Raw genomic sequence first — 11,345 nt, 5'->3', positions numbered from 1 at the left:
CTTGACATTGTCTTTAGAGCAGAGTTTTTAATTTTATTGAAGTCCAGCTTATCAATTATTTCTTTCACGGACTGTGTCACTGGTGTTTTATTTAAAAAGGCATCAGCCTACTCAAGGTCATCTAGGTTTTCTCTTATATTATCTTCTAGGAGTAGTAGAGGTCTGCATTTCCTATTTAGTTCTATGCTCCATATTGGGTTAATTTTTGTGGGGTGTGTACGTGCTGTGTCTAAATTCATTTTTTTTTTGGCATGTAGATGTCCAGTTGTCCCAGCACCATTGTTTTCATATGTTTATTGCCCAATTGTATTTCCTCCTCCATTTTTTGCCTGCTCATGTTCTTTGTGAGTTTTGTTTTTTTTTTAACTGGGTTGGTTATCTTTTTATTGGCTTGTAAGAGCTCTTTGTATATTAGAAAAATCCCATTGTCTTCTTAATCTCTCGCAATGTGAATCCCATCCTCTTTCTCTGCTAAAGCTTTTTTTCTGTTTATTATAACTTCCACTCCCAAAATCCTTTCTCAATCTTCATTCTGCATGACCTCTTTAGCATTGGGGATCACTGAACAGCTCTCCTGCTTTTCCTAACACTGATTTATTTCATTTCTCTTTCAACTTACCCTAATTTTTCTCTTATTGTTTTCTATCCTTCCCTTCTAACTATTAAGGTGCTTGTTATTGTGGTCAGAATAAATTCTTTGTTCTCTCTATACCATGCTTTAGAAAATATATCCATTGAGTGTATCACCTGAATAATATTTATATTTATCTCTAGCATTCTTTCTTGCCAAACTCCAAGACAGATTGGGTACTCCACTGTCACTTAGAACTTTATACCTAAATATTCCCACTGAAGGTCAGTAATCCACCTCAAGAATCAAATTATTGGGAATAGACACCAGATGACTGGGTGACAGGGTAGGAGGGAAACCCACTTAACCTTTTGAATTTTGTGACCTACATAGGTAGCACACACTTTTTCTTCAAAGAAGACATAATATCGGGAGCCTGGGTGGCTCAGTGGGTTAAGCCGCTGCCTTCAGCTCAGGTCATGATCTCAGGGTCCTGGGATTGAGTCCCACATCGGGCTCTCTGCTCAGCAGGGAGCCTGCTTCCCTCTCTCTCTCTCTCTCTCTCTCTCTCTCTGACTGCCTCTCCATCTACTTGTGATCTCTCTCTGTCAAATAAATAAATAAAAATTAAAAAAAAAAAGAAGAAGACATAATATTTAACAAAGAGACAATTTATTAAATAATCATAGAATAAAGAAAGGCATTGGTTCCTGGGTGGCTCAGTCAACTGAGCATCTGACTCTTGATTTTGACTCAGGTCATGATCTCAGGGTCGTGGGATCTAGTCCTGCATGGGGCTCTGCGCTGGGCATGGAGCCTCCTTAGGGTTCTCTCTCTCCTCTCCCTCTGCCTTTCCCCACCTCTCATGTGTGCTCTCTAAAAATAAAAATAAAAATAAATTTAAAAAAAGAATAAAGAAAGGCAATGCTTTGAGACTATCCATATCTATTTGTCTGATTCTAAACTTGTCAAGTGACCTGCTGACCTCATCTTCTGGGTGGACTACAGCTTGCCTTTTGACATGCTGGCTGCACAGCTCTACAGATTTACTAAAAATCTTGGAATTCACAGTGAGTGAATCTTATAGTACGAAAGTCATACTTCAATAAAACTGTCCAGACTCTTTCAAGATTTTGGTTTCCATAGATCAAGGCAATTGGAAAATCTGTTAGATTTCTGTTCCAAGCTTTTCTTCTTCAGTGTGAGACTCACTAGTCTTGCCTCCAATCTGATCATTCCTGTAGGCACATGATATGGACCCTTTATTCCAAAAGAACCTCTTTCAAACTGAATAAAATCAAAAGAATAAAAGAATAAAAATGCTCCTTCGCCTCAAGCTTGGCATTCCTTTAGGATCTCATATTAAGAGAAGCCTAAACTTCTTGATAATTGTAAATTACCTAAGGTACTTTAAAACATACACATTTCCAGGACCTTCCTGGGATTAACTGCATCCAAATCTGGTAGGGGGAGGGCAGGGAGAGACTTGGGTATCTTTATGTCTAATAATCTTCCCAGGTGATTCTGATGCAAGTAGCCTGGCCTGTTATTAGGCTGAGGGGTAAAAACTATCAAACTAGCATAACTTATCCCTGTCTAGGAATGATTCCTTGGGTCATTGCCTCATAACTTGGGCCTCTGAGCTTCACTGTTTAATTAAATAAGAACATTTAACTCTATACCTCTATGTCATGTCATAAGAAATTGAATCAACTTCTAAGTTAAACATACTGGATAAATAAATAGAGGCACTGGAGAATAAAAAAACCAGACACCCCATGTAAATTAATAATTCACCTGAAATTATTTTACTTCCACAATTGTATTCAATTATACTTAAGTCAAATTAATCTATAATTTATTTTTGCTCTGTTTTACTGGCATAAAGGTACTATCTGTCTTATGTCCCAGGAATATTGGGAGTTTAAAATAGTTACCAAGTCATCCCACAGCCTTTTCTGGGCCAAAACCCTAATGTAAACCTTTTCTGTTTGTTTTTACCTTTGCTGTAGTAATAAAGACAACTTCCCTAGGTATAAAATTGTGTCCAGAGAAAACACAGACTCAGACTATAAGGAAAGGCCATTGGAGACCCCTTTAGCATGGGCAGTCTAAGACTCCATTATTTTACAGCTTACAGTTGTACTTCCAGGCTTGAATCAGAGAGCAAAATTCAATTGAATCAAATATTTATTTAGTGGTGACTATGAGCCAGGCACCACACTAAGCATTAGAGTAACAAATGAATAAGACAAAGTTCCTGTCTTCAAAGAGCTCCTATTTACTTGAGAAGATAGCTGCATAAACAAAAAAGTTACAACACTTGGGGCACCTGGGTGACTCAGTCAGTTAGGCATCTGACTCTATTTCAGCTGGGGTCACAATCTTGGAGTCCTAGGATCAACACTCAGAGGGGAGTCTGCTTGAGGAGTCTCTCTCTCTGCCTCTGCCCCTCTCCCCGCTTGTGTACTCTCTCTTTCTAATAGATAATATGTGTATGTGTATTGTGTGTTTGTGTGTGTGTGTGTATATATGTATATACATATATATATATATATATATATATATATATTTATTTTTTTTTTTTTTTTTTTTTTTTTAAAGGCTGCAAGCAGCCTCCTGAAGCTAGAAAAGGCAAGGAAATGGCTTCTTCCCTAGAGTCCTCAGAAGGTCTCGCTGATAACTTCAAATCAGTGAAATTGATTTCAGACGTCTGGTCTCCAGAACTGTGAGAAAATTAATTTGTGGTGTTTTAAGTCACCAAGTTTGTGGTAATCTGTTACAGCAGACATAGGAAACTAATACATAAGGTTTCCCAGAGAACAAGACTGATATCTTTCTGGACTGGGTTTTAAAGAATGAATAGGAGTTAAACTGACAGTTAAAGGAGGGAAGAACAGTCCAGAAAAGACTGAACTCTCCTTTTCTGACTCTCCAGACTCAGAAGACAGGCATTAGACCATAAAACCTATGACCGTCCCAAACCGACTTTTGTGACATATGCCTCACTTTTTAGCAGGAGGAGTTGAAGATTTCCAATGTAGGTGTTATTTTTTTTCTCCCTTACCTCACCTCTGGCTTTTCACACTGAAATTCAACCTTTGTTTTTACAGTGTTTCTTACATCTGGGGAAGAAGAAAAAACTCTCCAGGGAGAACATTCTTAAGTAAATGAGAAAACAAGAGAGAGAATCTGATAAGGACACTTGTTTATTATTGCCTCAAGCTTAGAACAGAGGGTGACAAAGCCTTCTCCAAAAGCAAGTGACGGAACTCTTTGTTTTTTGGAGCTAAGAGAAATAAAATAGTGAAAATAAAAAGTAAGAGCTCTAACCCAGCCATACAGAGAAACACACACACACACACACACACACACACACACACACACACACAAAGTTGAGCAAGTGAGCCTGTGTTGAAAGCCCTAACATGTATAATGAGAATTCTAGAAAAATACAAAGACAATGATGGTGAAACAGTGTCTGAAAATATTAAGATTTTTAAAGTGTTGATAAAAGACATTAGACTTCAGATTTTAAAAACAAACTCTTAGTACTAATAAAATAAACATGTGCTGAGGCATATCATATGGATATTTACAAAATATCAAGGATAAAGAGCAAATTGTAAAAGCTACCATCGAGGTGAGAAAGAAACCGATTTTGCCTATGGAATGACAGTAAGACTGATAAAACACTTCCCTGTAATCCTAGAATTTTATTTCCAACCAAATTGTCATTAAAGAGTGAAGGCAAAATACATTTTGTAATGCCAGAAACAATGAAGGGATAAAAAAAACCACACCCGGGGCGCCTGGGTGGCTCAGTGGGTTAAAGCCTCTGCCTTCGGCTCAGGTCACGATCCCAGTGTCCTGGGATCGAGCCCCGCGTCAGGCTCTCTGCTCAGTGGAGAGCCTGCTTTCCCCTCTCTCTCTGCCTGCCTCTCTACTTGTGATCTCTCTGTCAAATAAATAAATAAAATCTTAAAAAAAAACACAAAAACCACACCCACCCAATCTCACTGAAAGACCTATTTATAAACAAGAATTAATAAAACTGCTTGGAAAAACGTCCACTTCCGGCCATGATGGTCCAACAGGACCCTCCTGCCTTTGCCACGTAGAACACGGGTTAGAATACATAAGCAACAGTTTTCAGATAATGGATGTAGCAGGCAGTACACACGGGAGCGTGGTCCCTGAGAGAAGGGGAAAAAATGAGGTAAATCCTGTGAGAAGCCCAGCTTACTGCCTAGAGTTTTCAGGCCACTTTGTGGGGAGAGGAAACCCAAACAGAGCCTGACAATATCATTGCATTGAGAAGACAGGGTTGAGAGTTCAAGGAGACCAAAGTGGCTAACATTACCAGAGAGCCAGAAAGGATGGAGTTACCCAGAGAAATAACTATGTCGCTTCATAGAAGGTCTCCAGATTTTGTTTGTGAACTGAGCTAAACATACACATGAGGAAACTATCAAGGTTGAGGAAAGAACCCTCTGAGAGGAGTAGACAAAACAGTGGAAAGGAGGCCATTTTGGCGGATGGCAGGATTACCGCTGACAGGGTTCCTGTTACAGCTGTTTGTCCCTAGCGAACTGCAGAGCCAAGCGGTTACAAGATATTAGGTTATTCATTATTTTTTCTTTTTGTAAGACTTTTAAAAAATATTTTTATGTATTTATTTGACAGACAGAGATCACAAGTAGGCAGAGAGGCAGGCAGGCAGAGAGGAGGAAGCAGACTCCCTGCTGAGCAGAGAGCCCTATGTGGGCTCCATCCCAGGACCTTGAGGTCATGACCTGAGCCGAAGGCAGAGGCTTAACCCACTGAGCCACCCAGGTGCCCCTGTAAGACTTTTATTTATTTATTTTAAAATTTATTTTATTTGACAGAGAGAAAGAGAGAGAGAGTACAAGGTGGGAGAGTAGCAGGCAGAGCGGGAGGGAGAAGCAGGCTCCCTGTAGTGAGCCAGATGCAGGGCTTGATACCCGGACTCTGGGATCCCGGCTTGACTGACTGAGCCGCCCAGGCACCCCAGTCATTCACTTCTTTGAATGTGAGCCTCGGCTAAGAATATTTGTCCTCACGATGACGACAAGAAGCAGCAGGATTTTTCTAAGTAATACTTAGAAAAGTATTGGCCCCTGGTTTTCAGGGGCCAATCTGTCAGACTCAACTTGTGTGTCCTCAATCCTCAACAGCCAATATAGCAAAGGAGTTCTCTTACTAAAGGATTTTGAGGATTCCCTAAGGAATGGGTAAGTATGCCACAGATCCTCCCTGGAAATTACTGTCGCTTTTGCCAGCTGTCCTTGCTCCCAGACACTGCCCCTCTTGAACTTTGCCATCACTTCCTTTGGTCCCACCCACTGGACCTAGATCTCTACTTTATTCCCCAAAGCTTTAACTATTTAACAAGACGCAAAGGCACGGACCTTAAAAACAAAGAGGACCCCACAGCTTCCACTAGAAGTGGCTGTTCTTCTGATCCCTGATAAGGCAGAGCCGGCTCAGTGGGCCTCCTTCTCCCTGTAGGAGCTCTGGGCTGGGCCACTTCTTGGAATCCTAATGCCTGCATTAGGCATGAGTCAAGAGAGAATCTTTCTTTTCTAACTCAAGGCCTGCCTATTCCCACTCTAGAATATTTGATTGAGGAACTATCCTTTTTTTTAGGGGGTGGGGAAACTCACCTCCACGTTGGCCTGCTGATTTATTAACACAGTCCCAGGAGTCACGGACACCTTCCAGACTTTGGGTAATTTGGCTGTACGTAACGCCATTTTGTGATCTGCCAGTTTCCAGGCCAGTCTGTTCTCTTATACAAGGTGCACAGGTTAAGATTCACACACTCCTCGGTGGGGGCTCTGGTTTTGTGATCACCTGTGAGCAAACACTTGAATAAAAACATACATAGATCTCCTAAGAACAAGTAAGGATTTTCTTAAGAAACATTCCAGTCTATATTCTTATTTAGGCGGGGAAACAGTCTCTTTTTCTCTTCAAGGGCACAGTTCTGCAAAATATTTTATGTTACTAATACATTAATTAATTAATTACTTCCAGGGGCACCTGGGTGGCCCAGTCAGTTAAGCGGCTGCCTTTGGTTCAGGTCATGATCCCAGGGCTCTGGGATCAAGCCCCTTGGCGGGCTCCCTGCTGAGCAGGGAGTCTGTTTCTCCCTCTGGCTCTCCCCTTCATGCCCACTTGCTCTCACTGTCTCCCTCTCTCTCTGAAATACATAAAATCTTAAAAACAAAAACAAAACACCTCCGGTATCTCAGTTTGAGATCTGAATTTTGATTAATGTCATTTCATTTCAAGATTTTCTTTAGGATAAAGGTGGGATATTTCCTTTAATATGTGTAGAGGGCCCATTCTGGTGATTTCCAGGAGTAAAGGTGGATGGCTGCAAGATGAATTTAGATCTGGCCTTCTAGAAATAGAAGACTGTAACTTTAATTTTTTTTCAAAGATTTATTTATTTTAGAGAGAGAGAGAGCAGGGGCATAGGGAAATAATCCTCAAGCCAACTCCCCGCTGAGCCAGGAGCCAACCAGGGGTTTGGATCCACAGCCCTGAGATCATCACCGGAGCCAAAACCAAGAGTCGGTCACTCAACCCAGACAGCCAGGTGCCTGAGAAGACTGCAACTTTAAAATAGAACACTTCTGGGGCACCTGGGTGGCTCAGTGGGTTAAAGCCTCTGCCTTTGGCTTAGGTCATGATCCCGGGATCCTGGGATCGAGCCCCGCATCAGACTCTCTGCTTGGCGTCAGACTCTCTGCTTGGCGGGGAGCCTGCTTCCCCCTCTCTCTCTGCCTGCCTCTCTGCCTACTTGTGATTTCTGTCTGTCAAATAAATAAAATCTTAAAAAAAAAAAAGAACTCTTCTTTGACATTTAAAAAAATTTTTTTTATTTATTGGGCATCTTTTAAAATTTAGGGAGTACGAAGAAGAGTATGGATTGGCCCAGAACCTCAGAAATGGACTCTTACCTCTTTTTTTCCTAATAACGTCAACATATCTGCATTTCTTCTTTCCTAGCTCTAAATCCTGCCCCACATTTTTTTCCCCTTCCCTGGATCAATCTTTTACCTTTAATCACACACAGGAAAGAATATAGCGTCAAAAACTACTGAGCTTCTGGGGTGCCTGGCTGACTTAGTTGATACAGTGCACAACTCCCGATCCCGGGATTTCGAGCCTCATGTTGGGTATAGAGACTGCTTAAAAATAAAATCTCAAACACACACACACACACACACACACACACACACACACACACACAACTGCTGAGCTTCTAAATTCATATCTTATGAATAGTATAATATCTTCAGAAACAGAATGTGAAGGAAGTACATAAAGAGTCAAAAACAGAGTTAGGAACTCAGGAAAACCCCAGGGAGGGCAGGAAAGACTGGGAGGACTGCTTCCCAACTTCTCACCCTTCTCTCATTCTCTCCCCACTTAACGTCTTCCGTGTGCAGGTTGAATTTCTCAGTCTGTGGTTGGCCAGTCTCTGGGGGGTCTTGTATTTCCAAGCCACTGTGAATTTTCTTTCCTTTTATTTTTTTATTTTTATTTTTTTTGCCACTGTGAATTTTCTATGAGCATTTTAAAACTTTGTACTTTAAGTTTTATAATATGTTAGCTGATTTTGGATCATCTGGATTAACACTTTATATTTTGAGTGATCTTGAATTGAACTGGTGTCACATTAGACTCTGAAGTTAAACTTTTAATTTCAAGGCAATGTTGCCCGGCCGTGGCAGGGGGGTTTGGAGTGGGGAGGGGTGTCCCTTGAATCCCTTGGGATCTGCAGAAGTATGTCTCAGTGGTTCACAATTTCTCATGTTTGGAAAACACTGCCTTGAACTACCTTCTCCTGTTTTCTCCTCTCTCATGAGAGATAACTTGAAAGAGGCTCATGAGAAGCTAAGAGAAACAAAACTGTTTTAAAAATGACTAGTATTTGGGGGCACCTAGGTGGCTCAGTTGATTAGTGTCTGCCTTTGGCTCAGGTCATGATCCCAAGGTCCTGGGATGGAGCCCGGTGCTGGACTTCCTGCAGGGAGCCTGCTTCTCCTTCTCCCTCTGCCAGCCACTCCCTTTGCTTGTGCTCTCCTTCTCTCTCTCTCTCTCTCTCTCTCTGCCAAATAAATAAAATTAAAAAAAAAAATGGCTAGTATTTCTTAGTTTATCTTCAGTGCTTGACCAGTTTGGGAGCTAAGAAAATACAAGTAATCTCTTGATTTCTTTAACTAAAGCAAAGGTGATACTGGGCTTTAGATTTGTATGTGTAGCAATTGCCAAATGCTTAGTTATTTTTTATGTACAACTAACCAATCATTTATCTCTTGCTTTTTGAATAAACTTGGTATATATCTTAAAGATTTTATTTATTTAGAGATTTCTGGGGGTAGGCAGGCCTGCATGAGCAGGGGAGAGGGGTTAAGGGAGAGAGAGAATCTCAAACAAACTCCCGGGTGAGCAAGCGACCCCATTCTAGGCTAGATCTCACGACCCTGAGATCATGACCTGAGATCATGTCCTGAGCCAAAGTCAACAGTCAGACACTTAACCACTTAACCGACTGAGCCACCCAGGTACCCCAGCTTGCTATATATTTTAGAGACCTTTCTATCATTGGGCCAATCCCTAAAGTACATGTTTAGGAGCTTCTTCTGTGACTATGTTTGATTAGTCACATTTTTGAAGCTCATAGCTTAAAGACTCAGGAAAATCAATCTACTAATATAATGTTTTGGGTTTAGTTAAAAAAAATTTTTTTTTGCTCCCTATCAAAGCATGAAATCTGTGTGTCCTTGGAAGCATATTTTAGTGGTTTTGGGGAGAATGGGGATGGCTAAGGAGAGGATAATCTTAATAATCTTTGTCTCTTTTCCCATGTCTTTCTCTGAGCCCCCTTAAAATCTCCACCTCCCCTCTCTGAGACACTGCCACCTTCCCAGAACCTTGCTTTTTTTTTTTTTTTTTTTTAAGGTTTTATTTATTTAACAAAGAGAGAGCACACTTGAGAGAGCTCACATAGGGGGAGCGGCAGAGGGAGAAGCAGACTCCTTGCTAGCAAGGAGCCAGACAGATGCTTAACCAACTGAGCTACCCAGGCGTTCCAAACTTGCTTTTTCCTGAGTCGTATTTTTTTCTGCTTTTTTCCTTGTCTGTTATTCATTTTGTTTCAGATCCTCTATTTTTTGTAAAAATAATTCCAAATAATTTAATGTCATGTGTATCCCATATTTATCATGTGTATGTGGATACTTAAATGGTAGTACGTCATTGAATTCAGCATTTATGCAAACTCAGCACTTTGTATTAGTTCCTCTTATCCTTAAAGCAATTGGAAAAAGTTAATATTGTATGTCTGTTTTCCATGAGGAACTGAGCCTGAGAGAGAATAACTTGTGAAAGACCACATAGATTAATATATGCCAAAACACGTGTGTTTTTTCACAATGTCACATTCCATAGTTAGGGAGGGAAAAAGAGGCTGAGTCATTTCATGCCTGTTACCCTGCCCTGTCCAGAGATCTCATCTATGTTCATTAGGACCTATAGGCCTAACTAACATCTTCTACCCTCAGCCTAACTTCAGTGGGTTCAGTGTTTAGATATCTAATTGTCACCTTTAATGGAACCCACCATTTTCTCCCCAAACTAGCAAATACACACCAACCCACGCCACACCATTTTCTGTTAATGGCTCCACGAATTTTTGTCATTCAGGGTCAAAACTTTGGTATTATTCATTCAAGGGAGATATTGAGCACATACAAAGATTGTGCTAGGGATGCTGGGGTATACAGTAAGTTTGATAGAGTTTTTGCTTTTGTATAGGCTTTAGGAAAGACTAACAAATGGGGAACCTACCCAAACTAGATTATGGATATTAGAGAAGACTTCTTGGAGGATGACAAAGGTGGGTGGGTATGGAAGTGTGTTTGATAGGTAAAGGCATAGGAGAAACATGGTTTTGGAGGAATCCAAGGATGTATTGCTGAATACACTGATTTGTAGTGGAAATGGAAAGTGGGAGAGATATGTTAGAATTAGTTCAAGCATGAAGGGTCTGGTAAACTATGTTAAAGAATTTGGACTATCTGTATAGCAGGAGGAAGTATAATTAGTTTTGAATTTTAAGAGAGTCAATCTGCTCATAGTTTGGAGGATTTCTCCTTGTTCTTCCATTCCCTGAATCCAATCTGTTACTAAATCCCGTTCGTTTCTTATTGTCTCATTTGTTTATCTCTATTCCCACTGCCACCACATCAGTTCCAGCCCTTCCCATCTCATGCTTCGATTAAGAGCCTTTTAACCAGTTAGTCTCCACTTTGTTCCTCCAATCTACACTGCACACAACGACTAGACCAACAGTCCCAAAAAGCTATGCCAGGATAACGGTGAAGTCCAAGTCACCCATCTTGGCGCTTATGACCTTCTCTACCCTATCTATCGAATATTAAAATCGCTTTCCAACGAGGCCAGCCAGCTTCCTCCAAAATCCTGCTAAATGCAGTTGACATTCGTTTCTCACCCCTGCAACCTTGTAACATTATTCTCTTCTCCGAGGCATAAAGCACTTCTGGGGCAACCAGAGGACGTCCAGCAACAGCTCGTCTTCCTCTCCTTTGATTTCTTCTCACCCAGCAGAGACTGTGCCAAATATTTTTGTATTGTATTAACTCGAATGATGCTACAGATTGAGGTTTTCATTTCCTTTAGTCAGAAAAAGACTCTCTCCTAAGACCAGGCCAGG

The sequence above is a fragment of the Enhydra lutris genome, unplaced genomic scaffold, assembly GCF_002288905.1.
Source record: "Enhydra lutris kenyoni isolate GAN:26980312 unplaced genomic scaffold, ASM228890v2 scaffoldscaffold59, whole genome shotgun sequence".
In the NCBI taxonomy this organism is placed as follows: Eukaryota; Metazoa; Chordata; class Mammalia; order Carnivora; family Mustelidae; genus Enhydra; species Enhydra lutris.
The sequence above is the reverse complement of the archived record's forward strand: the minus strand, read 5'-3'. Positions refer to the sequence as shown.